Source organism: Medicago truncatula, chromosome 2 (genome assembly GCF_003473485.1).
Source record: "Medicago truncatula cultivar Jemalong A17 chromosome 2, MtrunA17r5.0-ANR, whole genome shotgun sequence".
Lineage (NCBI taxonomy): Eukaryota > Viridiplantae > Streptophyta > Magnoliopsida > Fabales > Fabaceae > Medicago > Medicago truncatula.
Genome location: NC_053043.1, coordinates 38,831,619 through 38,845,674, shown reverse-complemented (window position 1 = coordinate 38,845,674; position 14,056 = coordinate 38,831,619). Strand labels below are relative to the sequence as shown.

At 32.8% G+C, this 14,056-nt stretch overlaps 1 pseudogene; it reads left to right on the top strand.

The window, feature by feature from the left end:
• Positions 1-431: 431 nt before the first annotated feature.
• On the top strand, positions 432-7,340 carry LOC25487284 (probable sodium/metabolite cotransporter BASS6, chloroplastic; annotated as a pseudogene).
• Positions 7,341-14,056: the final 6,716 nt, after the last annotated feature.

The following is a 14,056-nucleotide window of genomic DNA, read 5'->3' as shown; positions in this document are numbered from 1 at the left end:
AGTTCCTCACTCTATCTAGCTGGTCAAGTTGAATATAAACTCTGCTTCAAAACATGCATTCAATTTGAGGCAGAGTGAATCAGATGCATAATGTTAGTTGCTCACGTCTTTCACTCTTTTATGTTTGATCACATCCAATTTATGTGCCATGTTCGACCAATGTTTCTTCTAAATTCACCAATATTCATTTCAGTTCACACACTTTCCACGTAGTACTCTTATTGTGTGTATACAACCATTTCTTTTTTCCACGCTTTCTATCTACAAATAACACTCGATCATTTTATGCCTACTTGCTTTTGTTGTTGGTTTCGCAGAGTACAGGAGCTCGTAGCTACAACTCAAATGTAGGTTGCTAAACTCGATCATTTGTAGGGGAAGGAGGATTAGAACGTAAAGGCTCATTAGCAATACTCAAAAGCAAATCATGCATGTCTTCCAATTCTGACGATAGAACTGGAACTTGTACTTCTACCACATTCTTTTTAGAATCTTCCATATCCATAACCACTGCATCCCTATCACTCCTCTGATTATGGTTCTCTTCAACTGCAAACATTTTAGCAGCCTCTTGTTCAATAGTTCAGTGCTACTGTTTCCATTGAAGGTCTTGTTTTCTCACACAATTTGTTTTTTCACAGCCTCTTTTCTTGTATTTATAACGCTTTTCGATCATTTTTGCTTCCTCCGTCAGCGTTGGTGGCAGAGATCTGTGCTGGAGTGCCACTCGCTCTTAATGTGGAGTCTATTAAATCTCCCCTTGGAGTTTCTATACTGTTGCACTGAAATCGGAAAACAAAGTTATCACAAATCTTTCTTCTTTGGTTATTTTGTTTCTATAATCAGATTCTAAGGCAAGCAAATTCACTTCTACCTTATGTAGTACTTGCTAGCACACTGCTAGTGCGAGTCTTCCCACATTCTTTTATGTGGTTTACCAGCAGGTCTATTGATTTTCTGGACGAATTTGTTGATAAAAAGTTGTTAATTTTATCATCAATTCCATTTTTTTAGCACTTGAACAGGACACATATGTGATTTACTTGCAGATACTATGCTCCTGCACTAGTATTTTGTATGTTTATAGTTGGACTTAATTCAAGTGAAGAGGACATCATTGAGGCATTTAAAAGCCAGCAGAACTTGTGACTGCTTATAAATCATTTGATGATCATGTGTGTGTGCGTGTGTAGACTAGTATCTGCATGAAATTTTTTCGTTACAAGTATCTGCATGAAATTTTTTCGTTACAAGGGATCAGCATATCCACCCAATTATTCACAAAAAGCACATAAAGGAGAACAATAACTCCTCATCTCTCAGACAAATTCTTTGAGGAGTTATAAGCACTTAGCACCGCACGGTATAGTTCCCATTCTTCTCCACCTTCCATATCTGCCTGCCATGCACTGATGGAAATAACAGAATCTGCAGAATTATTGCAGCAGTATGATTATCAAAGAGGTGTTGGATCAAATTTGAATTCCACTCCTTCTACACCTTCATATTTACAAGCAAATGATGCATATGATTGGGAGGGTTTTAAAATATATTAGTTCATCACATACATCACTTAACTTGCATTTTGAATAACAATGATGTAACAGGATTAGAGATTGTTTAGAAAACAGTTTCATTGATATTTGTAATTAGGTGCCAATTTCATTGACAATTATTACTATTGATACTAAATTTTGAATAATACTGGTACTATGTTTTGATAACAGACTTTTTAGTATTACTTATTGGTATTACAGACAGTAGTATTACTTATTACCTCTGAAGCTCCGATACTCCAAAAATGGTGAAGAATTATATCCGACACGTATCCGATACCGATACGTCCCAATACGTGTATTAGAGAAGTATCAGGTAATTAAATTTATTTAAAAATTAAATAAATTATCGATGCGTGTCGAATACGGCTAACTTATATCCCCGATACGGCTAAATAAACCGATACTTCATTCGATATGTAGGCAATATTATTTTATTTTTTTTAGATTTTAATTAACCCACTTCATTTTAAAAGAATAATAATAATTAATCCACTTCATTCGATGAGTTGGACTATGATGTTCTTTATGGATAGCTAAACTGTCTTTTTTGGGTAGTAATGATGATGATTTTTTGAGATAGTACTAATGATGTCTTTTTATGATAATACTTAACTTAAGATATGTAGTTCACTTGTTTGCGCATTTTGAGTAATTTAAATGTTAATTTATCATCAACTTTAATAATGTTTATATAGTGTGCATTTATATATTTAATTTTAAATTTAATATTTTAAATTTATCCTAGTCTATCGTATTGAGAATTTTGCAAAATTTTTCGTATCACTGTATCGGTATCGTGTCAGGTATTTGGGGCTTCATTGCTTATTACTACTCTATTTTGTTGATCAAAAGAAATGTGAAAAGAATATCAAAGAATTTGATAACAAAGTAATTTTATTAATACTCCCTCCGATCCTATTTACAAGAGACGAGTTACTTTTTAGATACATTACATAATTTATGTATTTGATTTAGATTCTTGACTAGATACATACATTATTCAATGTATCTAAAAAGTCAACTTTCTCTTGTAAATAGGACCGGAGGGAGTATTCAATTGATGAAAAGAATATCAATATTTGACATGATAGTGGTCAATTTCACAATCATTATACAACTAAATTACAATAAATCCTGACCCACCCCAAACAAAAGGTAGCAGAATCAAGGAATTGACACGCAAATACGATGAACAGACTCAATTTTTCGAAAGAGTAGTGTTATTTGAACAACCATATGAGACAATTTTTGTGACAACTTATTTTTTCTCTCTTTTCATTGGTCAAAAACAATGGAGAGAGAAAAAGGAAGAGGGAGAATAAGAGGATAATGTGAGTATCAGAGGGAAAGTTGTCAAAAAGTTGTGAAAAAGTGGTTGTACAAATATCATTTCTCTTCCCGAAATGCTAAAAGAGAGAAAAGTACTCCCTCCATTTCAAAATATAAGCAAAATTCACTTTTTAGATTCATTCATTTAATGATGTATCTGGTTCATAATATGAACCACATACATTATTAAATAATTGAGAAAATCACATAATTCAGTGTAATAATAAGTGTCAGTGTCGTGTCGATGTCGGACGTGACATGTGTCCGACACTGGGACACGCCTTATCTAAGGAGTGTCCGCGCTTCATAGATGCTTCTATTTTGTGGAGTTACTTCTGCATTCAATCTTCCTGATAAATTAAACCTAGTGCTAGATCGGAATACAATATTACATCATGAAATTTTCATTATTTTTTATAATTGATAATCTAGTGTTTAATTATAATTTAATTTGTCATTTTGTAATCAAGAAGTGACATCAACCACAACACAAGGACCAAGTCCATATATGAGCTAACGTAAATTTAATGGAATCATTGACTTCATATGCTCTGCAGTGCAACCGGAAAATCAAACTGAGGTGAAAAACACCATTCACTATCCAAACTAAGGAGACAGGCAAGCATAGCATCTTAGAGCTGTCACATGTTCAATTAAATTGACACACTAATTTCATAAAAACAAATGACATAATCGAATTCCGGTAATACAACCGAACTACAGATAAATACAAGCACTATTTCTTCTGTCACATCCAAGTGAAAGCAGCATAGTACCAATTTTCAATCTCTACAAACATAGAAATCCAAACAAAAAGGTCCACAAAATTCAAATGTAATAAAGAGGAAGAAACTAACATCCACTGAGCTATGGAATTTGCACCCGCATTAGTGATTTTTTTGTTTGACGTTGGGGTAAATTCAAGTGAAAATGACATCCTTGAGGCATTTAATAGGCCGGCAGAAATTGCTACCGGTTATTTTGGCCACTTTGTTGTGAAGCATCTTCTTGGATATCTGTTTTATATCATTGCAGTAACTATTTTTGGTCTACCAACAGGTGAGAAATGAGAATGGTTATGATTTATTTTTACAGATAATTAATTGTATTAGCGTATTTGTACTACTAGTTTTTAAGTTTTTATTGCTGCTTAGAATTTTATGAAATCCGGCAAGAGCTTTATTTAACACAGCTTTTGATAATAATATCAGAGCTTTTTCAATTTCTGCAATCACTTTGTTCTGCGATTAAAACTGTAATGCAGTCAAGTTTTATTCTCACTAGGTAAAACATTTATCCCTGCATACATTAAATCTAGCCCTTGGCTTTGTTTGTTTGTTTGTTACAAATGAAGATGCTAAGTGCCTTTGGCTATAAAAGTAGTAGTAGTACTATTCTTAAGTGCCTCAATCATATTATATGTCCTTGCTGTTTTAATAAAGCGCACATCTCACCTATTGGCTAATTCAGCACCTTTTGAATCTTAATTTTTTTAGTTGTTGATGATTTTATGCAATATAGAAATTGCATGGCTTTCTGCCATCTGATATATAGTGTTTATTTTAAGTTTTAACTGTTTGGCTACTCAGAAATCACGAGGAATAATTATTGAATCAATCTGACTTGCTTGTTGTAAATGCACTTCGTTGGAATCATAAGATGCCCTCGTTGTTCACAATTTTGTTTTTTCTGTCCATGTATGATCTTTTTGAAGGAGTCTTGGGCAATCATAAGTTTTCATTTAGCATAGTTTAGGAGTTCAAGCATTTATTACCTTTTACCCATTGTTTGCTATTCCCCACAGAAAGAGAGAAACCAAACAGAGGAGGTGGATCCTCAATGGAAGTGAAAGACCAAGCTATGAATTCAAAAAATAAGAGAAGTGCTCTCCAAGAAAGATCTTGTTTTCTCACAAATTTTTTTATTTTTTTTTACAGCTTCTTTCCTCATCTTTGTAACGCTTTTCGACCATTTTTGCCTCTACTGTCAGTGTTGGTGGCAGCTATCTGTGCTGGAGCACCACTTGCTCTTAATGTTGAGTGTATTAAATCTCCCCTTGGAGTGTCTCTATTGTTGCCTGTCATTTGTCATCTTTTATAGCTGGTTATATGCTAAGTGGATCTGTCTTCGGCGACTGCAACAAACAATTTTCTTTTAGACAGGTACAAGTTTTCTCCATTATCATCAATCAAGTGCCTACAGTGGCATGTGTTACGTAAGTAACTTATTTTCTCCAACTGCAAGAATGCAGAGTAGCCTCCTTGTCTTGGCTCTTGTTAATAATTTATGTTGATCAGGGGACCCAATAAAAAATCCATATCCACTTGTTCATTCCCACCAACTCTGTCGTGTCTATCTCTTTTATGAATGCACAATATCGTTTCATAACATCGTCGTTATTTTCTCTAATAGAAAAAGTGTCCGTAAACATCTATGATTTACTTGCAGATACTATGCTCCTGCACTAAGATTTTTGATGTTTGCAGTTGAAGTTAATTCAAGCAAAGAGAACTTCATTGAGGCATTTAACAGGCCAGTAGAACTTGTGACTGCTTATGTTGGTCAGTTTGTGATGAAGCCTCTTGGATATCTTCTCTGCATAATTTCAGTAAATGTATTTGGTATACCAACTGCAATAGGCGAGGATGGTCCCTTTTTTCGATATGCAAATATTAGTAGTTATCTTAGTTTATAGGATTTGAACCTGAATCTCCTTACCTCTTTCAGTGTCTCTTAGGTGCAGGAATTGTATTGCTGACTTGTGTTAGTGGAGTGCAGATATGCTGCTTTTCTATCTGACCCACAAATGGCACCGTTAAGCATAGTTGTGACACATCATTTTTTACTATTGCTGCGATTTTTGTCACGTCGCTCTTATTAATGTTGTTGGAAGAAACTGCCTATAGATGTAAAAGGAATGGTGTTTAGCATTACACATGTTGTGTTCTTTCCTATTATATTTGGTCTACTAAATCCGTAATACTATATTTCTCAGATAGATTCGTTAACAATTAGTGTTTTCTTAAAAGGTGCTGCCTTTCATAGATAATTTTTTTTCACAGCTTCTTTCCTCATACTTGTAAGATATTTGACCGTTTTTGCCTTAACTATCTGTATTGGTAGCAGCTCTCTCTGCTGGAGCACCACTTGCTCTTAACATTGGATGATTTTGCTATCTTTTTGCTTGCTGTTGCTTTTCATTTGTCATATTTTTGCTTGATGTTGCTTTTCATTTGTCATATTTTGTAGCTGTTTATATTGTTGCTGGATTCGTCTTTCGGGATTATCCTGATGTGAATCCACTACAGAGAACAATTTCCTCTGCGACAGGTACAACTTTTTTCCATTTTTATCCATCAGATGTTTGTAGTAGCATATGTTACTGTGTTAAATTAGTCATTTGTCCCGGCTGCAGAAATGCTAATTAGCCTCCTTGCCCTGACTCTTGCTAATAAATTCGTTGAAGATTCAGTTGTTGGAATGCCTTCTACAATTTCTGTAAGTTCCCCTATCTATGTATAATATTATGGTCATGTATGTGTGTGTGTAGACTAGTATCTGCATGATTTTTTCTGGTTACAAGTGTCTGCTTGAATTGTAGAGTTTTTTTTTTGTCAATTAGAAAATAGAATAACGATGTATAGTCAATGAAGGTTTGTCCAGTTGGCAATTATTAGCTCATACCACGCTCTACAAGGACGTGGTTTTGAATCTCACTTTCGACGTAAAGATTTCTTCTGTGAATAATATGTAAATACATGTAAACGGTCTTCGAGGCTTGAGCCCACGGAATTTTCCCTTATCTTGGGGTTGAGCCTCCAGGAGTTGGACCCAATACACATAAATTTGCTTGTATATGAAAAAAGAGGAGTGATGTATGATTTAAATGTCATCACTCATCACATTATAATCATAGCAACATAGATGAATGCTTTGTAGTGTCGGAAAAAGTTTTTGTTGTGGTCAAGAAAATAGAAGGGCTTTTAAGCATTTTGAATGATTATTTAGTCTAGGTTGAGCTGTTTAACAGATTTATTTTATGGTAATATAAGTTGATACTTTTACTTGCAGTCTCCACTTATGTATTTGATGGGATTTTCTCTTGTTCTGATTTGGTGGAAAATAAAGAGCAAGACAAAACTCGGAAGCTGAAGAAAATATTGCTCCAGGGTACATTAACAGATTCATCTTGTGTATCATATCGAAGAAAATAATGAGCTTTTGTACTACAAAAGTGGTGTCATGTTGTATTTGGAGGACTCAATCAGAACTTGGAGCTAAAGTTGGTGACGAACTGAAGAATGGAATAAATGTAGCTAAGAATCTTCAAATCTAACCACTTAACATCATTGAAAATCTCATTATTAAAAGTTTGTGAAATTCTTTCCTTTGTCGCGTGCCCCTCTTTTTCCGAAAATTCCCTTGATTTTCTTAGACGAGGTGGCTTCTTCCATAGACCACTATAGCCATATGTTCCACCATGGACCATGATGGACCAAATTTTTTAGATGGTGATAGATCTATGTCTTACACTAATATGGTAGACCATATGTACCAAATTATTTCTCATCTCACTTTATCAATTTTTTTTACAATATTGTCAAACTTAAATTATTTAAAAGTGTTTTTTTATCTTATTTAAATATGCTCAGCTTTTATCTCAAAAACAAAATACGTTTAACCTTAATCTTAAGCTAAAAAACAAAATCTTACTGTTCATGATCTTCATCAATCTTGTTCACAATCTTCATCAATCTTGTTCACAATCTTCATCAATCTTGTTCATTTTCATCTTCATATTCAACCTAAACAACACAAGTCAAAATTGATACTCGAAAAATCTAGAATCCAAAAAATTCACACACTGAATTGCTAAAGCAAATCTGAGTATTTTCAAGTGTTCGACAGATGCAGCACCTATTTAAAGTGTTCAAGAAATGTTCCAACAATTTTAAGACGATCATAGTATCTGCCATGTTTATTGTCATGCCTGTCGAGCGTGTCTTCATTCATGTGGATTTAAACAAACCTTTTCAGCGTGAAGGTATAATTTAACGTACTCTAAAAGTTGCTCATGAAATCAGGTATGTCTTTAGATTATTATTATGTGATCATAGTATTTGATAAATTATTTCTTGATGAGAAATAATTTAAGAGCATCTTCATGCATAAAATATAAAGAGTTTCCATGGCAAAGTTAGAGTATTAATTTTTTTCATTCATGTTGTCCGAAAATGGAAATGAAAAAAAAAAAAATTGGCTATGAGAATAAGAATCGTAGAAAACCCTTCATGAAAGTTTAACTCTTAGAATTTTGATAACACTACTCATTTGACTAAGATTTTTTTTTTTAAATACCAACACCATGTTGTTGATGGATTCGAGGGGTGGTAAGAAATATTTTATTATTTAAAAGTATAAAATGTTGATTGTTTGGATACTAGATGTGATGAATTTTAGTTTAGCTTCGGAAATATTGTGTGAACTATAAAGATGTTATGTTATACTTCAGACTTCAGAGAGATGAGAAAAAATTTAGTTTATGACTATATTTTTAATAATTACGAGTTTACTCAAAACTACTGAGTCCGATTTCCTTACAAAGGATAATAATTTTGTAAGGAAGTGATGGGATGTTTAAATGAATCTTTGAATAAATAAAATTATTTATTTGCATGTATCCTAATATTTAGCACTTATAAATTGATTCATTAAACATAAACACTTATGTTTGAAAAGCATTATGTTGTTCACCTTTTAAAATACAGTGTGCCGTATTTAATGTTTGGATTCCATTCCATGTGCTGTTTTATATTTTAAAAAGAAAAATTAAGATTTTATTTAATTTTGATGAATGGATTTTATTCCATTAAAAATATTGGTTACACTTTGAGAAACACAATATTTTAAATAAATTTGAGTTAGGGGATTATAATGCTACAGGAGGAAATTGAATTTCTTTATTCGATACTTGCAATTTAAGAAATTCGTGGAATATCATTCAAAATAATTATATTATTTTAAGAGGATCATTTTTGTTTTAAATACTAGTAAAAATAGTGGGGGTACTATTTTTAAATAGTGTGAAGTTAGAAGAGAAGAGCTCTATGCATCAATCTTATGAATTTGTTGCTCTTTGATGAATTTGAGAATGTTGTTTCGCATGATTTGAATTTAACGAAAGTGATAAGTGCAAATATGTAAAATATGAGTTTTTTTTTTCTTTTCAAGAGCATGTGGCTATATGATCCTAGTTGTGTCAGGATGTTCAAGAATTTTGGTAACAAAGTTAATTAGTCTATGCATACGAACATATATTGACAATAAACAGTGTTAAATACAACCACTAATAACATGATCTCAATATCAATATATTTAGTTTCTACTAATGAAACTATTTGTCCTATATTGAAAATGCTATGTCAATTTGTGCAGCAATTTTTGGATTTTGTTCATCACCACTTCCAAGCAACTATATATTGGATTGTTCCTCTTCAATTTTCTATTATTGTTTTTTCACAATGTTTTACTCTTCATCTCTTTATTATCCATTGATTTCTATGACATGATTGGGAGTTAAATTACTCTTAGAATGACCAAATATTTAAACCCTGCATTTTTTATGGACTTGATGTTTGTTAGTCTATTTTCCTGTCTTTCTTTCATGTTTCTTTTATTCCTTAATGTGTATATGTAATTTTTTTTTATATGAATTAGGAAAATAGGATAAAGGAGACTTTTATTTTCATTTTTGTTTCATCATTGCTACTCAAGAAATTTCAATCTCATGTCAATCTCATTATGTGCATTGTATTAAAAAAACTTAAAAACTAATGAAATGTCAATCTCATGTCAACCTCACATAACAATAACATTGGTAGAAAATTTAATAACTTTAAACAAACTGATTAGTAACTAAATCCTCATAATATTCAAAAAATATATTCCAATTCATTTCCATATAATCTCTCAGACAAATCCTAAGCCAACGCAAATATTTTTTTTTTCTATTTCCTACGTTAACTCTCTGTTAACATCAAAATCACATGAAACCTAAACCAACCCAAAATCACCTGAACCCTAATTAGTTTTTTGGCAGAATTTTTTAAAATAGCTTATTTCGAGCTTATGTTTGGTTTAAGCTTATTTCAAGCTTATGCGAAATAGCTTATGTAAATATTTTTTAACAAAAAAAAAAAAAAAAAACTGAAATTAATATATTTTTAATGTTGAATGAAACGCTGCGTTTTGCTTAAACTTTTTATTTTTCTCAAAACCAGATCTCAGAGTCTCTCGTTCTTACTAAAGCAAAGCTGCTGCAACCCTAAAATCAAAAATCAAACCAAATCTCAACAATCCATGCTTAAACAGTAACCGCAATCGAATCAAAAATTGAAATCGAATATGAAAACATGATTTGTGGTTGCAATCGAAAATATGTTCTCGGTACATGAATGAATAATGGGAGTTTAAGGAGGTGATTTGGGAATAGTAGGGGTCGAAAACGTGATTCAGATCCCTTCTTTGTCTTGTAGCAAATATTGAACAATGCAAAAGTGAAAGTTGTAGTGTGTGTTTGGTATACCATCACGTTTTCCAAAACCACGTTTAAAGTCACGTTTACATTGAAGCTTAGTATTGTAGCTTCTTGCTTTTAGTTTGAGGAGCATTGGGACGCGAGAGTGAAGGCATGTCTTTATATCGACAGTTTGGTCCCCCACATGTGTTTTGTTGCATTAATAATACTCCCTCCGCTCATGTAAGAAACAAAAAAATAAAATTGATGGTCTCAAATACTAAAAGAAAAAGTATAGTAAAATGAACCTATTAAATGCCACTATTTCAAGTTTACCCTCATTAAAACCACTTCATTAATGTCTTTACTACTCCAAGACAAGGGTAAAATTAGAAAAATAATACTTTTTATAATGACTTAAATGTGGTCAATCCACTTTCTTAATAAGTGTGCTTTTTTTTTTCTTACATTTGAGACCGGAGGGAGTATGTTGTGGTGGGGTTGAGTATGATTCTGATGTTTTTTTTTTTAATTCCAAGACTGAAACATGTGGAGATGTTAGAGGGGTTAGGTTTGCAATATTTAATGAATTTCTACACAGTGACTAAAGTATAGTATAATATACACTGTATATGTATATTATACATTCTAAAAGTACAATATGTATGTTTGGGTGTTTGTGTTTGTAAATGGTATTTGAGTACATGATATTTATTGAGTGTATATGTTCCGTATCAGTTGTGTATGGTATATGGTATTTCTTTTTAGGAAGGTATATGTTATTTGTACCATATCAGTTATGTATATGGTATTTGTGTATGTATTTATTTGGTATTTATTTATGTGTATATTAACAGGACCTTTTTCCCTTATCACATATGGTTTTATTCAAAGTTCTATTCTTTACAAAGGGTTTTTTTTGTCAAAGACCCAAATCTATGGTATGAAGGCGGGGATGTGTATGCATACAAAGGGCAAGATTCGGATTTCTGGTCATTCTTCGAGGCTCGTGACATCATGAAGGAAATGGATGATACTTTTGATGAATAGTTAGTAAAGCTATGGTGGAAACATGAGAGTGGTTCATTGGATGAAGACCTCAAGCCATTCAGGAATGATACTGATGCAACTGCAATGTCTGATTATGCTCGTGATAACAAGTGCGATGTTGAATTGTATGTTGAACCTAAGGTGAATTTAGGAAATGCTATAATTGTTGCTGATGTTATTGGGGAACAAAAGGGAAAGGGTGTAGTGGCGGATGAAATTGAAGGCGATGTTGGTGAAGTAGACATCGATGGTGGAGATGTTAGTAGTGATGATGGTGATTTAATTAAAGGCACACGCTTTGATGATAGTGAAGAAGAGAAGATGGCTGCGGTTGATGATGGGTTTGATAATGTCATTTCAGAACCCCAACTTGACCCTAACAATGCTAATGAAGATGATGGTGTTACTGGTGGAGTTAGGAATTTGGCAAAGAGCTTGTTGGTCGTTGCTGCTGATGATGTTACTAAAGGACCAAACTTGGAACGACCTACTCGATGTTTGATCACACCAGAAATGGAAAAAGAACATGTAATAGAGGATGGGTATTTGACATATGAACTTGATAGTGCCTCAGATAACAGTAGTGACGGTGAAGGTAGGCCAGCAATAGTCAGATTTAGGGAAGATGAGGAAATGATTAAGAAGTTTAAATTCAAAAGTGCGATACTTAGTGATATCATGAACTCTTTTATATTGAGTCATGTATTTTGTGATATCATAAACTCTTTTATATTGAATCATGTATTTTGGATAACTTAGTGATATCACTATCTCATGTATATATGATGACAACCTTTTTTAAAGCTAGAAACAATAGTCAACAACACAAAACACTGCATTAATGTGTTACAAATAAGCATTTATTCAAACTTACATTCTTACAACCAAACTTGCATTGAAGTCTTACAATGATAAATACAACATCAAATAAAACATTTTCTTATAAGACTGAAAATTCAATTCTCTTAACCCCACTGCAAATTGAATTTCAAGAGTGAAAAAATGTGAAATAACTAAGATACATGATAATGTGATAATGTGATGTAAGCATAAACAGCAGCACCCTTAATTCTTCCCCACATGTCCACTTTGTTTAATGTGATTATTGTTTGAAAGAATATCAGCAGCACCGTTGAGATGATTCCCGTTGATTTCTGAGTCAGCTTTTAACCACCTCTCTTTTTGTTCTCTTCCCTTTGTACCTTCTTCTAGTGCGTGTTCCCTATTAGAGGCCCCAAGTTCCTGCCGCTGTTCAATAAACTCATCCAACTTAATGTTTTACAAACCAGAAAAGCTATTTGGTTTGGTACAACAATGGTGAATTGAAGAAAAGAAAAGAGCATGGGTCAAGATCTACAAAAACAGCACTGGGGAATTGAGAAAATTGAAGAAAATAAGATATTCATGTGGGGGAAAAGAAGAAAAGAAAAATTTGAGAGAAAATTAATGGACAATTGATAAAAAGAAGAACAACATAAGTGGGTGAATTGAGAGAATTGGATTGAATTTGATTTAATTTAAGAAAGAAAAAATTCTGGTTTTTTAAAGAAGAACAACACCTTACGTGCCATTCCTTTTTCTTTCCTTGAATTTTATTTTTAATTTTTTTCCTTTTTTTTTTTTGTTTTTTAATTTAATTTAAAAAATAATTATATGGTTTTTTTATTTTTTTAATTCAATAATTACACACGTGGTGTGCGATGTAGGCGTTGACCGGTCAAAATTGGCCAAATGGACCAAAGATGGAAAATGACTAAATCTTAAGGGGCCAAAATTGTAGTTTTTGTATATGGGGGCCAAAATTGTAGTTTTTGTACATAAGGGGCCAAAATTGCAAGTTTTTGAAAGTTAGGGGAAAAAAAATACACTTTAGCCTTTATTTTTTTAAATTAAGTTTGTTGATTATCCTACGTGGCACTGTTAAGAGAAATATATACGTATGACGTATATAAGAGGTGCGTTTAGTAACTTACGCTAATTAGTTAGCAAAATTACTAAACTCGTTATTGGGCTTATTGTAGCCCAATAGTGACTTTTGACTTGCATAGCACACTAGGAGTTCTACAAATAGAACCCTAGTGCTGAAGTTTTAGGTTACACGTTTTGAGAAACCCTAGTTCTCTGAAACTTATGATTTCTTGGCTAGCACCGAGATTTGGAGGACTGTTCGTGTGGACTTGCTAGGGGTTTTACTGCTTGCTGCTTGCTTTGATGTGATCGTGATATCAGATTCCACATTTCGAGGTAACAATCGAATCACTAATTCTTGTGTAATTCGTGATGATTTAAGGAAAGAAAATCGAAAATTTTATCCGCTGCTTTATTCTATTTGAATTCGATTTTCCTTTAAGCGATACGTGATAATATCGGTAAAACGCTAGAATCCGTATATGTGATCATTAGGTTATATTCGACGCTTAATCAACGAACTCTAATCCCAACCCTTTTACGCCTTATTGCTCTCCTTTTTATCTTCACAATTTAGTATCTATAGTTTTAAACAAACAATCAATTTAAACCCTAACTTAAAGTTGGTCAAACATCTTAATCATGTTGAACTTGATATTTCGGATGGGAATGCGGAAAACGTTAACTTGGGTTT